This window comes from Cornus florida, unplaced genomic scaffold, assembly GCF_030987335.1.
Source record: "Cornus florida cultivar Cherokee Brave unplaced genomic scaffold, ASM3098733v1 CherokeeBrave_3.0.0_Hap2_Chr07, whole genome shotgun sequence".
Taxonomy (NCBI): Eukaryota; Viridiplantae; Streptophyta; class Magnoliopsida; order Cornales; family Cornaceae; genus Cornus; species Cornus florida.
This window is the reverse complement of record NW_026775577.1, coordinates 48,454,743-48,466,001: the sequence shown is the minus strand read 5'-3', so window position 1 is coordinate 48,466,001 and position 11,259 is coordinate 48,454,743. Positions and strand designations below refer to the sequence as shown.

The following is an 11,259-nucleotide window of genomic DNA, read 5'->3' as shown; positions in this document are numbered from 1 at the left end:
AAAATATTAATTTTTTTTTATATATTTTTAGATGTGTAGTTAAGGGCATTTTAGTTATAAATGTTAGTAGGACTTATTTGCATAAATGGTATAGTTTGAGGTGTTTTTTGCACACAAGGGATGTAATATACAATATAAGCATATTATAGGAGTGTTTTCTGCATTTGACTCTAATAAAATAATATTATAAGTAATACTCTCGAAAATAAAAAAGAAAAACAATTGGATTCTCGTAGGAAGAAGAAAAAGTCAGTTTCCTACCCACTTTCTCTCACTTCAGCTCTATTCCCTTAAAAAATAAAAATAAAAGTGAGAGCTGGTTTATGGATCTTTTGTTTTTTTTTGGAAGTTAAGGATGATTTTATAAATAAAAATATGCAATATTTACTTAAGTACAGCTATAAGAGTGTCTGGCCCACAAACCGTGAACAGCCCACTCGCAAAAGCATTTTACAACCCAAAAAGTATCAAGTCCAATAATAAGATCCCATATAGCAACAAAGACAATATTAGTCTAGAATGATGAAGACTGTGCTTGTCTAAGGCATACCCACAACCGGTGTAAAGCAAAAGGGTACGAAACCTTAATTCGAGCGATCAGGGGGCTCCGGTGGCAGTTTGATGAACGTCGGCAAATCCCATTCAAGCTTCAACCTTCTTGCACATGGTGAGTCTTTAACCGAAAGTAGTTAGTAGTTTTTGCCTAACAAGATTAGTGATCTGTTTGAAGATTGTGACTTGATTGTTTTTTTGATTTTTGAAGATTCGGTCATTGCGCTCTTGCCAAATCCTGTTGATTACAGTAGATAGCACAAGCTTGTTGACTGAATTCTTTAAGTTATTACTTGACCAGCGAATCAACACTTGATTAACCAAATTGCTTTACCGAGAAGGGGAAAAATGAAATTTACATTTGTTTTGGAGGGCGATCCAAATTGGTTGAGTAAAAGAGCAGGCGAAGAACAAGTGATCGTGGGTTTCATCAACAAGACTGCAAAGATGACACACTCTGGAGCCCGTGTAATGACTCATACTTGCTCCATCAAGGGTGGAAAGCCTTCTTTGTACTACAAGCCACAAGGTAAATTTGCATCTTGGGATGGAGAGGTTGTTCCAAATCAGGTGTTGCCAAGGTTTTGGGTGGCTGTGTGCCTCAAGCCATGCAATTGTGTAACTCAGTGAGTATTCCCCTGTAGGTGATGGAATCCAAATGAAAAAGTCGACATTGGAGATCGGAGGAGGAAAATTACTAATCTCAAGGAAACGTTGAATGAGGAAGTCTGGGAAAATCCATTCTCCACCAAATTCTTTTGGTTGACAGCAGGCAATCCAAGTCACCTTAGCTCCAGTGTGCTTAAATTCCGAGCCAGACCAAAGGAAATTTCTCATAAGGTTGGTGACCTCAGCTAATACTGATTTAAGTAAGAGAATAGGCTGGACCAATAGTTTATCATACTGTAGAGGACTGATTGGATCCGTTGGATTTTGCCTGCATAGGAAAGAAACTTAGATGACCAATGGTTAATCCTTTTAGTGATCCTCTCTACTAGACCTCAACAATCATCTGCTTTTAGCCTAGTGGAGAGCAGAGGGACACCCAAGTATTTTATAGGTAGTGAACCACAATTAAACCCTGGTAGATCCTTGATGCTATTATTGAGAGCTGAGCCCATTCTAGAGACAAAGAAGGAATTTTTTGAGTTGTTGGTTTTCATTCCCGAGAGGACAGAAAAATGGTCTAGGGCATGCTTAAATGTGGATAAAGAGGCGAGGTCTCCATGGTTGAAGAGAAGTAGGTCATCAGCAAAAATAAGATGTGAGATAACCAAATTTCTACATCTTGAGTGGAATTTGAAGTGATGAGCGCTGAAAAGTGCGCATTTAAACCCCTTAAGCTTTGGTATTTTAGAACCTTTATCTATCTTACTTTTCTGTTTTAGACTAATTTTGTGTTGTTGTCCTTTTTAGGTGCTTATCCCCAAAATAAGCTAATTCTGCCAAATAAGAGCTTAAAAGAAGCTAACTCAAGCTGGATGGAAGAAAGGAGCAAAGTGGAAGCGGAATGAAACAAAGTGTGAAAATCAGCATGTTCGATCGATCTCAAGAATACTCTGATCGATCGAAAGTTCATCGATCTAGACTCTCCAAGATGGATCCAAGCTCTTTTGTCCTTATCCAAAGATCCCACAAAGTTTGATCGATCCAACAATTCTCAGATCGATCGAGAAGATTCCATTTTATCCTGTTGTACCACCCTACCTACCACTTTTGTCTCTTTCCCCAAAATATCTCAGATCTGTCCTTATCCAAAAAGGCGCCGCTATGGGAGGATCGATCCAGCCAATGTTTGATAAATCTCAGCTAAGTTCGATCGATCTCAGCATAAGTTCGATCGATCGAACCCTCTCAAGTGCGAATTAAATTAATTTCCAACTCATTAAGAGTTGTCTCATTGTGCAATCATTGGAGGAGCCCCTGTGTACAAGCCTAGACCATTGGGTGTGACATTTGAGCTACCTATATAAGGATTATGAGCCACTTTTACATATATGCTTTTTAGGAGTTGATAGATATAATTTTTTATTATTCTTAGAGAGGAAGAAAAGATAAGAGGAGGCTAGAGACACATTCTTGGGAGGTCTTCCATCTACTTCAAGAAGAAGAGTATTTCTACCATGGAGATAGCCCTTGAGGGTTGGAGGACACCATTCATGAGTGGCTAGACATCCTCTTGGGGCTAGAGTTAGCCCCAAGCATGCTTTCTTTACCTTGATTTATGTATTTTTGAGGGGATTTGTGTAGTAATACATGTTTTGACATCTTTATATACATAGATCTTGTTTATTCAATGATTTGTGTGGTTTAATTCTTCCAATTGATCATTTCATTCTATCCATATGTCTATGTATGCTAGAATAGATGTTCAAGTGTTGATCTCTATCTCTTGTGTTGTTGATGCATGTCTATGTATGTTGATACTATAGATCAAGAGATTGTCAAGACATAATACTTAATAGAATGCTCTTGTGGTTTATTTGATGGTTCATACTCATTTCTTGATGGATTGTGCCTCTCCCTTAGTTTAATTAGTTTTATTTTCATGTCATTAACTTAGATGTAGTATAGTTACCTTAGTTGTTAAATGGGAGGATAATCCATGCTTGTTGTTTGATATTCCATACTTATGAATGCAAGTAGTATATTTCTCTAATTATGTGATGTGTTTGGATTGTGAGCTTAAAGGAAGGATTAATGACTTAGTTTGATATATTGTGCTATTCATTGTGTTATTTAGACAATATACACTTAATTGGTCATCCATGCTTGTTGAAACAACCACACACACTTACTATTGTTGCAACATACGTTTTTCCCCTCATTAATTATGAATTAAGTGTATAGAAAAGTGATGCTTAGTGGTGATCTCTAAGTCCCAAGACCCCTTTCTCTTGTTTTCTCTATCCTTTAATTACTTGTTTTATATTGAACTTGCTTAATCTTAATTGTAGTATAATCAACCAAACAACCTACCTTTAATCACTCGACCTACTAACCCTATGCATTGTTTCCATTACTAGTAGCCCTCCAATCCCTTGGGACAATCCTTACTCACCCTTGCTACGTTAGTAGTAGTAGTAGTAGTGGTTTATATAAATTTATACTTGACCCAAAAGGCTTTTCTTGAACTGTGCATTCACTACATTATTTTGGCGTATAGGACGGCTACCGCCAAATTTTGGTGCCTTTGTCGGGGATTGAATTGGCAACGCCGTGTTTTGGAAACATTTTGGAATTAGTACTCTTTTGATCGTGTCTTTACTTTATTTTTATTTTTGGCTACTTAGTGTGTTTGTTCTTATTTGGCTAAGTGAAATTGAGCAAGGAGGTTAAGCAAAGGAGAATTGAGAAGCCAAGAGGAGCTAAGCTAAACACAAAAAGGACTAAAAATCTAAAAAAATGCAAAGCAAAGCAAAGCTTGGAAGTTGAAAATGAATTGAAGTTGCTTAAGGACCCTTTGTAAGATCTTTCTAACTCAAGCTCTAGTTAAATCGTCGGCCCGCGTGGAGGCTTGTTTTTCGTTTCTTAGATAAATCGTGAGCCCGCGTGGAGGCTATTTACTTTTCTTTGCATATTGTTCAAGCATGGGAGCATTGTATGTGGAGATTTGTCGATTGATTTGTTGTGGGGGCGAAGTGTTTGTTACTTGCTTATTTGCTTGGTATTTATCTTTGCTAATGCATGCATGGTCGTAGGTCATTAAATCCTACTCTTATCCCTCTTAATTTTCATCTTGAATCGGTTATTCGTAATCCTAGGGGAAAAGATAGTTCTCATCACTTCATTTCACCAATAGAGAATTTGAATGACGACCATGTGGAGGACCTTGGTCACATAGAGCAACAAGGCATCCTCCACCCTAATGTGTATCATGAAATTGTCCAAGTACCATTAGGCATGCCTAGACCATTCATCCCACCATAACAAGAGGGCCAAATTCCATTGGTAACGCCTCAACCAATCTTTGCTCCACAACCTCCCATGGTTCAAGCTAATCAAGGTGCTCGTGTAGCACCACCAATTCCATTGCATTAAGAGACCATTATGTGCCTAATGAATATAATGCACCCACTTGCATTCAATTGCCCCCATTTAGAGCACATCACTATGAAATCAAACCACAAACCATTCAAATGCTTCCTAACTATCATGGACTTCCTAGTGAAGAACCTTATAAGCATTTGGATGAGTTTCTTGAAGTGTGTTCCACCGTGAAATACATGGACATGCCGAAAGAAGTTTTAAGACTTAAACTCTTTCCTTTCACCCTTAAAGACAAGGAAAAATATTGGTTCAATAATCTTAGGCCTTTTTCGATAACTGCTTGAACGGAAATGCAACAAGAGTTCTTGAAAAAGTACTATCCGGTTTCTAAGCCTAATGCCATGAGGACTTCAATTAGAGAATTTTCTCAAGGGGATAGGGAAATGTTTCATGAGGCATGGGAAAGGTTTAATGATTTGCTTAGAAAGTGCCTTCATCATGACATACCTAAGTGGCAACTAGTTTAATATTTCTTTGAAAGTTTACCGGATAATCATAAGGGTATGGTGGATACATCTATGGGTGGTTCTTATCTTGATAAGCATGAAAATGATGTGTGGCAATTGTATGGAAATATGAGTGAAAATTCCATGCATAGGTCCTTATCTTCTAAAAATGGTAGAAACCTAGGTGGAAGGAAGAATGTCGGCTTATATCAAGTTGACAACTCCAATGACATAGCTGCCGAAATGAAATCCTTATCTTAAAGGTTTGATCAATTTTTGATCAACCAAAATTCGGCGAATCAAGTATCTTCCTCCCCTACTCATATTCATCATCGTGCATCTAATGAATCTTGTATGACTTGTTCAAGTGTCTTGCATTCTACTTCCAATTGTCCCCATGGACATATGCAAAGTGAGCCCCATGAGCAAGTCAATGCTACATTTGTTAATCAAGGGAATAATCCCTATGGCACTCATTATAATTCAAGTTGGACGAACCATCCGAAATTTCTTGGAAAAGCCAAGGGGAAGGCTCAAACCCTCCCCAGGGTGGTTTTCAAGGGAAGTATGTTCCACCACCAATGCAAAGCCAAGGTTCCCAAGGTTTTAAATCATCATCATTTCAATTTACATGGCAATCAATTTTCTAATTCTCATTTCCCTAATCAACCATCATATTCTCAAAGAAATTCTAGAGAAATTTTTAACCGCTCTAGGCACTTTAGAGGCGAACACTCAATTACTTCATTCTCATTCTCAATCCATTACTAAGCTAGAAACCCAAGTAGGGCAAATAACTAGTACCTTAAATGCTAGAGAGAAGGGAAAAATGCCTTTAAATGTCCCACCAAAGCAACAATGTGTTATGGAGACTCATTCCTCATCAAAAGGTCCCACAATTAAGCATGTCAATGCGGTGACAACCTTAAGAAGTGGGAAGATTGTGGACAACCAAGTAGGTGTGTCCAATGAAGAGAGTGAACCGGTGCAACCAAAAGTTGACACCCGTCCCGTTTCACATCATATTCCTACTTCATTGTATATGTATAATCATTCAAATGAGAAAGTGTTAGAAAATGATTTGAAAAGTGAGTCCAAAATTGATTTAAATGATGAATTGAACAAAACTTTGAAAACGGATTTTAAAAATTCTTGTGTTGATGATGTTTCAAACAAAATTTTTGAAAAAACTTTTGAACCAAGAGCTCTATTTCCGGATGCCTTGAAATGATCCATTTATCTTGATAAACAAAAGACCAAGACCAATGAAATCATTGAAATGTTTAGGCAAGTGAAGATTAATCTTCCACTTTTGGATGCATTTAAGCAAATTCCGGCTTATGCCAAGTTCTTGAAAGATCTTTACACCCAAAAGAGGAAGAACAAGAGCCAAGCACCTAGGAAAGTGGTCTTGACCTAGCAAGTGAGCTCTATTTTGTAATATAACACCCTCCTAAAGTTCAAGGACCCCGGTTCACCTACTACTTCTTGCATCATTGTTGACCATGTCATTAATTGGGCTTTTCTAGACTTAGGAGCAAGTGTTAATCTTCTTCTATACTCGGTATATGTCAAATTAGGCTTAGGAGACTTGAAACCGACATCGGTAGTTTTACAACTTGCAGACCGATCCATCAAAAAGCCTCGGGGTATCCTTGAGGATGTCTTGATTAAAATTGATAAATTCTTCTTCCCGGTCGATTTCGTTGTCATTGACATAGACCCGATTCTAAATCCCAAGAGCCAAATTTCTGTTATCCTTGGTTGTCCTTTCTTGGCAACCGCAAATGCCAACATTAATTATAGGACAGGGGTAATGAAAATCTCATTTGGGCATATGAAAGTGAAGTTGAATATCTTCAATCCGATCCCAAATTCATTTGACAAGTATAAAGAAGTAAATGTTGTAAAAAAATGTCTAGACAATGAATGTGAAAGAATGGAGTCTTTGCTTGAAACCAAAACTTCAAAAAGTTCATCTTCAACCTTAAATCCAAAGAATGATGTTTCAAAATCTTGCTTTGAGAGGGCATGGAAGCCCAAAGATCACATTGACAAAGGACCAACAATTTCCTTTGAACCTAATCCAACAAGTTCTTTAGGGAACCATTTGTTGGGTGGAATTCAAAGTACCTATCACCCCATTAAGAAGGGGATGCATGACAAGATGTTTGATCCGGGCTAAAAGAGCCCAACGTCTTGCTAGAGATATTAAAGACTAGTAAATGCTTCGTAAAGTTTACAACCCTATTCCTCCCTCATTTCTATTTTATCTTTCATTTCTTGCGTCGTCTAGATATGTTTTGGAATTCATACACATGGCTAGGGTTTTGATTGAGTATGCATGCACTTTCATTATGAAAATAGGCATTTTGTCCCTATTCGATCGATCTCAAAAGAAGTTTGATCGATCGAACACCCATCCCTGCATCCAATCATTGCTCTGTTCCATCGATCTAAAATTTCCTACATAAATCAGGCCTCTGTGTATCGTTCAAAAATTTCTTCGGATCGATCTAAAAGTTCCTAGATCGATCCAACTTTTTCTTGGATCGATCTTCATTCCACACTTAGAAAAAAATTTGAGATCCATAAAAAAGGCTTATCTGTGCATCGTTCGAACTTCTATGCAGGTTTTCACCTGTTCGATTGATCGAAGTAACTTTCGATCGATCTCAGCTTGATCGATCTATGCCCCTTTGTTGACTTTTGTTTTGACTGCATGTCAAATTCAAATTAAAAAAAAAAAGAAAAAAAGAAAAAAAGAAGAGAGTTTTCAAATTTTTCAAAAATACAAAAAATATTTTTGGTTTATTTTATTTTATCTTCAAAAACTCCAAAAAGATTTTCATTTTATTTTTCACTTTTATTTTCAATTACTTGTTTTATTTTCATTTTAAAATTTTCAAAAATCCCAAAAACAATTTTCTTTTGTTTTATTTCCAAAAAGAAAAAAATAATAAATACTTTTAATTTTAATTTTAATTTTTAATTTCCAAAAAATCAAAATATTTCAAAAATAAATATATAAAATTTTGTCGTTTAGTGAGGGGAGATCGATCTCAACATTTTCAGATTGATTTATCTTCGATCGATCGAAAATTTTTCTTGATCGATCGAACTTGTCAGGACCAGTTTTTAAAAATAAAACCCTAGGGTCAGTAGATTAATTTCAACATCGATCTAAGCCCTCATATCCCTCGCTGCTGCAAACCCTATCTCTCCTATCTCCAGCGAGACCTCCGGCGGCATTCCCGAACCTCAAATCTTTCTCCCTTATCTTAGATCTATTCGTCTCTTTCTTGACCACCACTTCTCTCGTCCATTTTGGTAAGTTGAGTTATAATTTTGGGTTTTGAGTTTCAATCTACATATTTTTGATGTTTCCTTGCTAGATCTGAGTTGCCATGTTGAATTTTTTGCCATATTTGAAGTTTTCAAGCTTTTGTATATATATGTATATATATATATATATGTATGTATAAGTTTTTGTATATTTCGTTTTTGACTTGATTTTGGGGGTCACGGTCCAAACAAGTGACCAATCTTGTTGTGTTGTTGTGTGAGAGGGCCCTATAAGCTTGCTTGGGTGCCCCGTGCCATCCACGTCACAGATCTGTGACTTTTTGAATTTCCCGTCCTAGTTCGATCGATCGAAGATCGATCATTCAAAAATCGATCGAACTTATCTCAGATCGATCTTATAGAGATCGATCTCACATTTTTGTGATCGATCGAACTTCACAGATTTGCATCCTACATTTCACACACTCTCTTTTGTGATTCCATGCTATCTCATACATGCCCAATGCCTGTGTTTTTCACATTGGATACATTCCATACTTATATTGTTTAGCATGCTTCACTTAATGTCACTGTTTATTTAGCTCCATCATCACTTGCATAGATTTATATTCTTTGTTATCTATCTTATTTAACATACATGTTTCTATATACTGTGTTTCACTTCTTTATGCCGGTACTAAGTTATATTGCAAGTGTTTTTCTTTCTGTTTTGCAACCCATGGCTAGGGTAAAGACTGTTGCCCATAGGCATCATCCACGCCGAGTTAGGCCCAGGACAGAGGGGCAAGGCGAGCCCTCCCATGTTCAGGAGCAGCCCGAGCATCAGGCAGAGCCCTCTTATATACATAATCAGCCAGAGCAGTTAGAGGTTTATATCGAGGCAGATCTAGCTCAGTCCCCCTCAGCTGACTCTAGACTACAGTCTTCAGCCTCTGCATCTTCATTATCCCATGATGAGGCTGAGCATACATCATCGTCTTCTCATCTCTGCCTCATGCACAGCCAGGCCAGACCTTAGACATACCTCTGCTGAGATACTCACACCTCACAGTGGCACATGAGTCAGTTTTTGACATTTCTTTCTTCTCCCAGTACATTCTGACCCGGGCAGCCTACGAGAATATAGACCGGAGGGCCATTTCAGCCATTCTAGCCCCTGTTACATACCCAGTTTACCCGAGGCTTGTTCGGATGTTCTTCCAGAACCTTCGACCTGCCCCGAGTAATCTGGCGGAGCTGCGCACTACAGTCAATGGCTATCCTATCCACACTACAGTGGAGACTCTGGCCAGGTCTTGCCGATGCCCACATGTTTGCCCTCCTGATCTTGAGCTCGATTATCCCATTCTGGAGAGGAGGCCTTCTTATGCAGACATGGCTATGGCATTTATAGGCCATTACAGTGAGGGCGAGACATTTGCTACTCGGACCTATTTGCCCGATGATCTGTGGTTCTTCGATTCGGTCTTGTACCGAAATGTGTTTATGGCCGACCACAAGATTCAAAAGCGAGGCCATTATTTGATTGTGCTGTATGCTTTTTACACAAGGTACTGGATTTCAATTTTGGCCTTATATTGGAGCGTCATGATGAAGCTATATGCTGACTACATCAGCAAGGCCAAGCCCAAGCGGGCTAAGTACCTTCCTTTTGGCCACCTTATCACTCAGATCTTGCGAGATCAGCGCTATCCATTCCATCCAGATGAGCGCCCAGAGATAGGAGCTTGCCACTTTGGCAAGCAAGATTGGAATAAGAGCTACAATGCTCTTATCAAGAGTTTTCTGGAGGATGCTGTGATAGCAGTTGAGGAGGCTGAGGAGGAAGAGATAGCAGCAATAGCCATAGCAGCAGCAGACGATCCAGCAGTCGCACAGGCGACTGTCGTACATATGGATATAGACTTGGAGTAGGAGCCTCCAGCAGAGAATCTATAACATCATTCTCCAGCGGGGTCACCATTACATTTCCTGAAGCAGGCTCAGGATGCACATTATTTTCCTGATCCAGTGGTACCTGAGGCTCCAGCACAGACACCCAGTTTTGGAGAGCGTATCCAGGCTTTGGAGGATGTCATAGTCTCCATCCGAGCAAACACTGTCTTTAGCAGAGCTGACATTTCATCTCTGCGTACAAATGTCATGACTGCCCTGCGAGATATCTACGGAGCGCGCCCTGCCTGTCTTACCTCCTCAGTATGATATTCCTGATCTCTCTATCTTTATACCTTCATTTCATATATCTGTGATACATTATTACTCTTTTGATACTGTTATATTATTTTTACGGCCAGTTTGTTGGCCCAGACATTGCGATGTACATTATTTTTATTTTTCTATATTTACTATATTTTGGACGTCATATCTTTGAATTGATATATCTGTCTGTGATTGACTCCATCAGGTGTATCCCAGTGACTTCAGTGAGAGAAAATGCTGCCCCAATTTTCAAGATCACCCTTTTTCCTCTCTCTTTACTTCAACTCTTGTCCCATTTACACTTGCATGTTTACTACGCACTATTATTATCCCTTTTGTTATCTAATGAGTTTTATCTAAGTGCCATCTTTTCAGGACTATAGTTAATCCCAAGTTTGGGGGGATTATACCACCTACTGGATACTTATGTCCCGGCCATTCTTTACCGTAGCTACACTAGTATATTATTTCCTTTGTTTTCTTTGCACATTGAGGACATTGTGCCATTTAAATTTGGGGATAATGGTGTTAATTGCAGTATTTGCTTTCAATTCAAATTTTAAGCATGACTTGTGTATTTGAGGGATTATCTATAATTGGTCCATAACTAGTTATGATTTTGATCTTTTGAGGACTATATTGCTTAAAATTTAAAAATTGCTTGACTTGAGAGTCCAATACTCCTTGTATGTTTTTTGGATGCCAT

General features: G+C 38.3%; 1 long non-coding RNA gene and 1 pseudogene across 2 annotated transcripts; one reads left to right on the top strand and one right to left on the bottom strand.

Annotated features, from left to right (window-relative positions):
* The first annotated feature begins 522 nt into the window (after positions 1-522).
* LOC132267663 (uncharacterized) lies at positions 523-2,881 on the top strand. Of its 2 annotated transcripts, none has more exons than XR_009469043.1 (3): positions 523-667; positions 764-1,392; positions 1,969-2,881. It is a non-coding gene; the product is annotated as an uncharacterized LOC132267663 (long non-coding RNA). The 2 variants fall into 2 exon arrangements; XR_009469042.1 differs by having other exon boundaries at positions 764-1,873.
* A 2,067-nt stretch (positions 2,882-4,948) lies between these two features.
* Positions 4,949-5,047, bottom strand: LOC132267956 (small nucleolar RNA R71; annotated as a pseudogene).
* Positions 5,048-11,259: the final 6,212 nt, after the last annotated feature.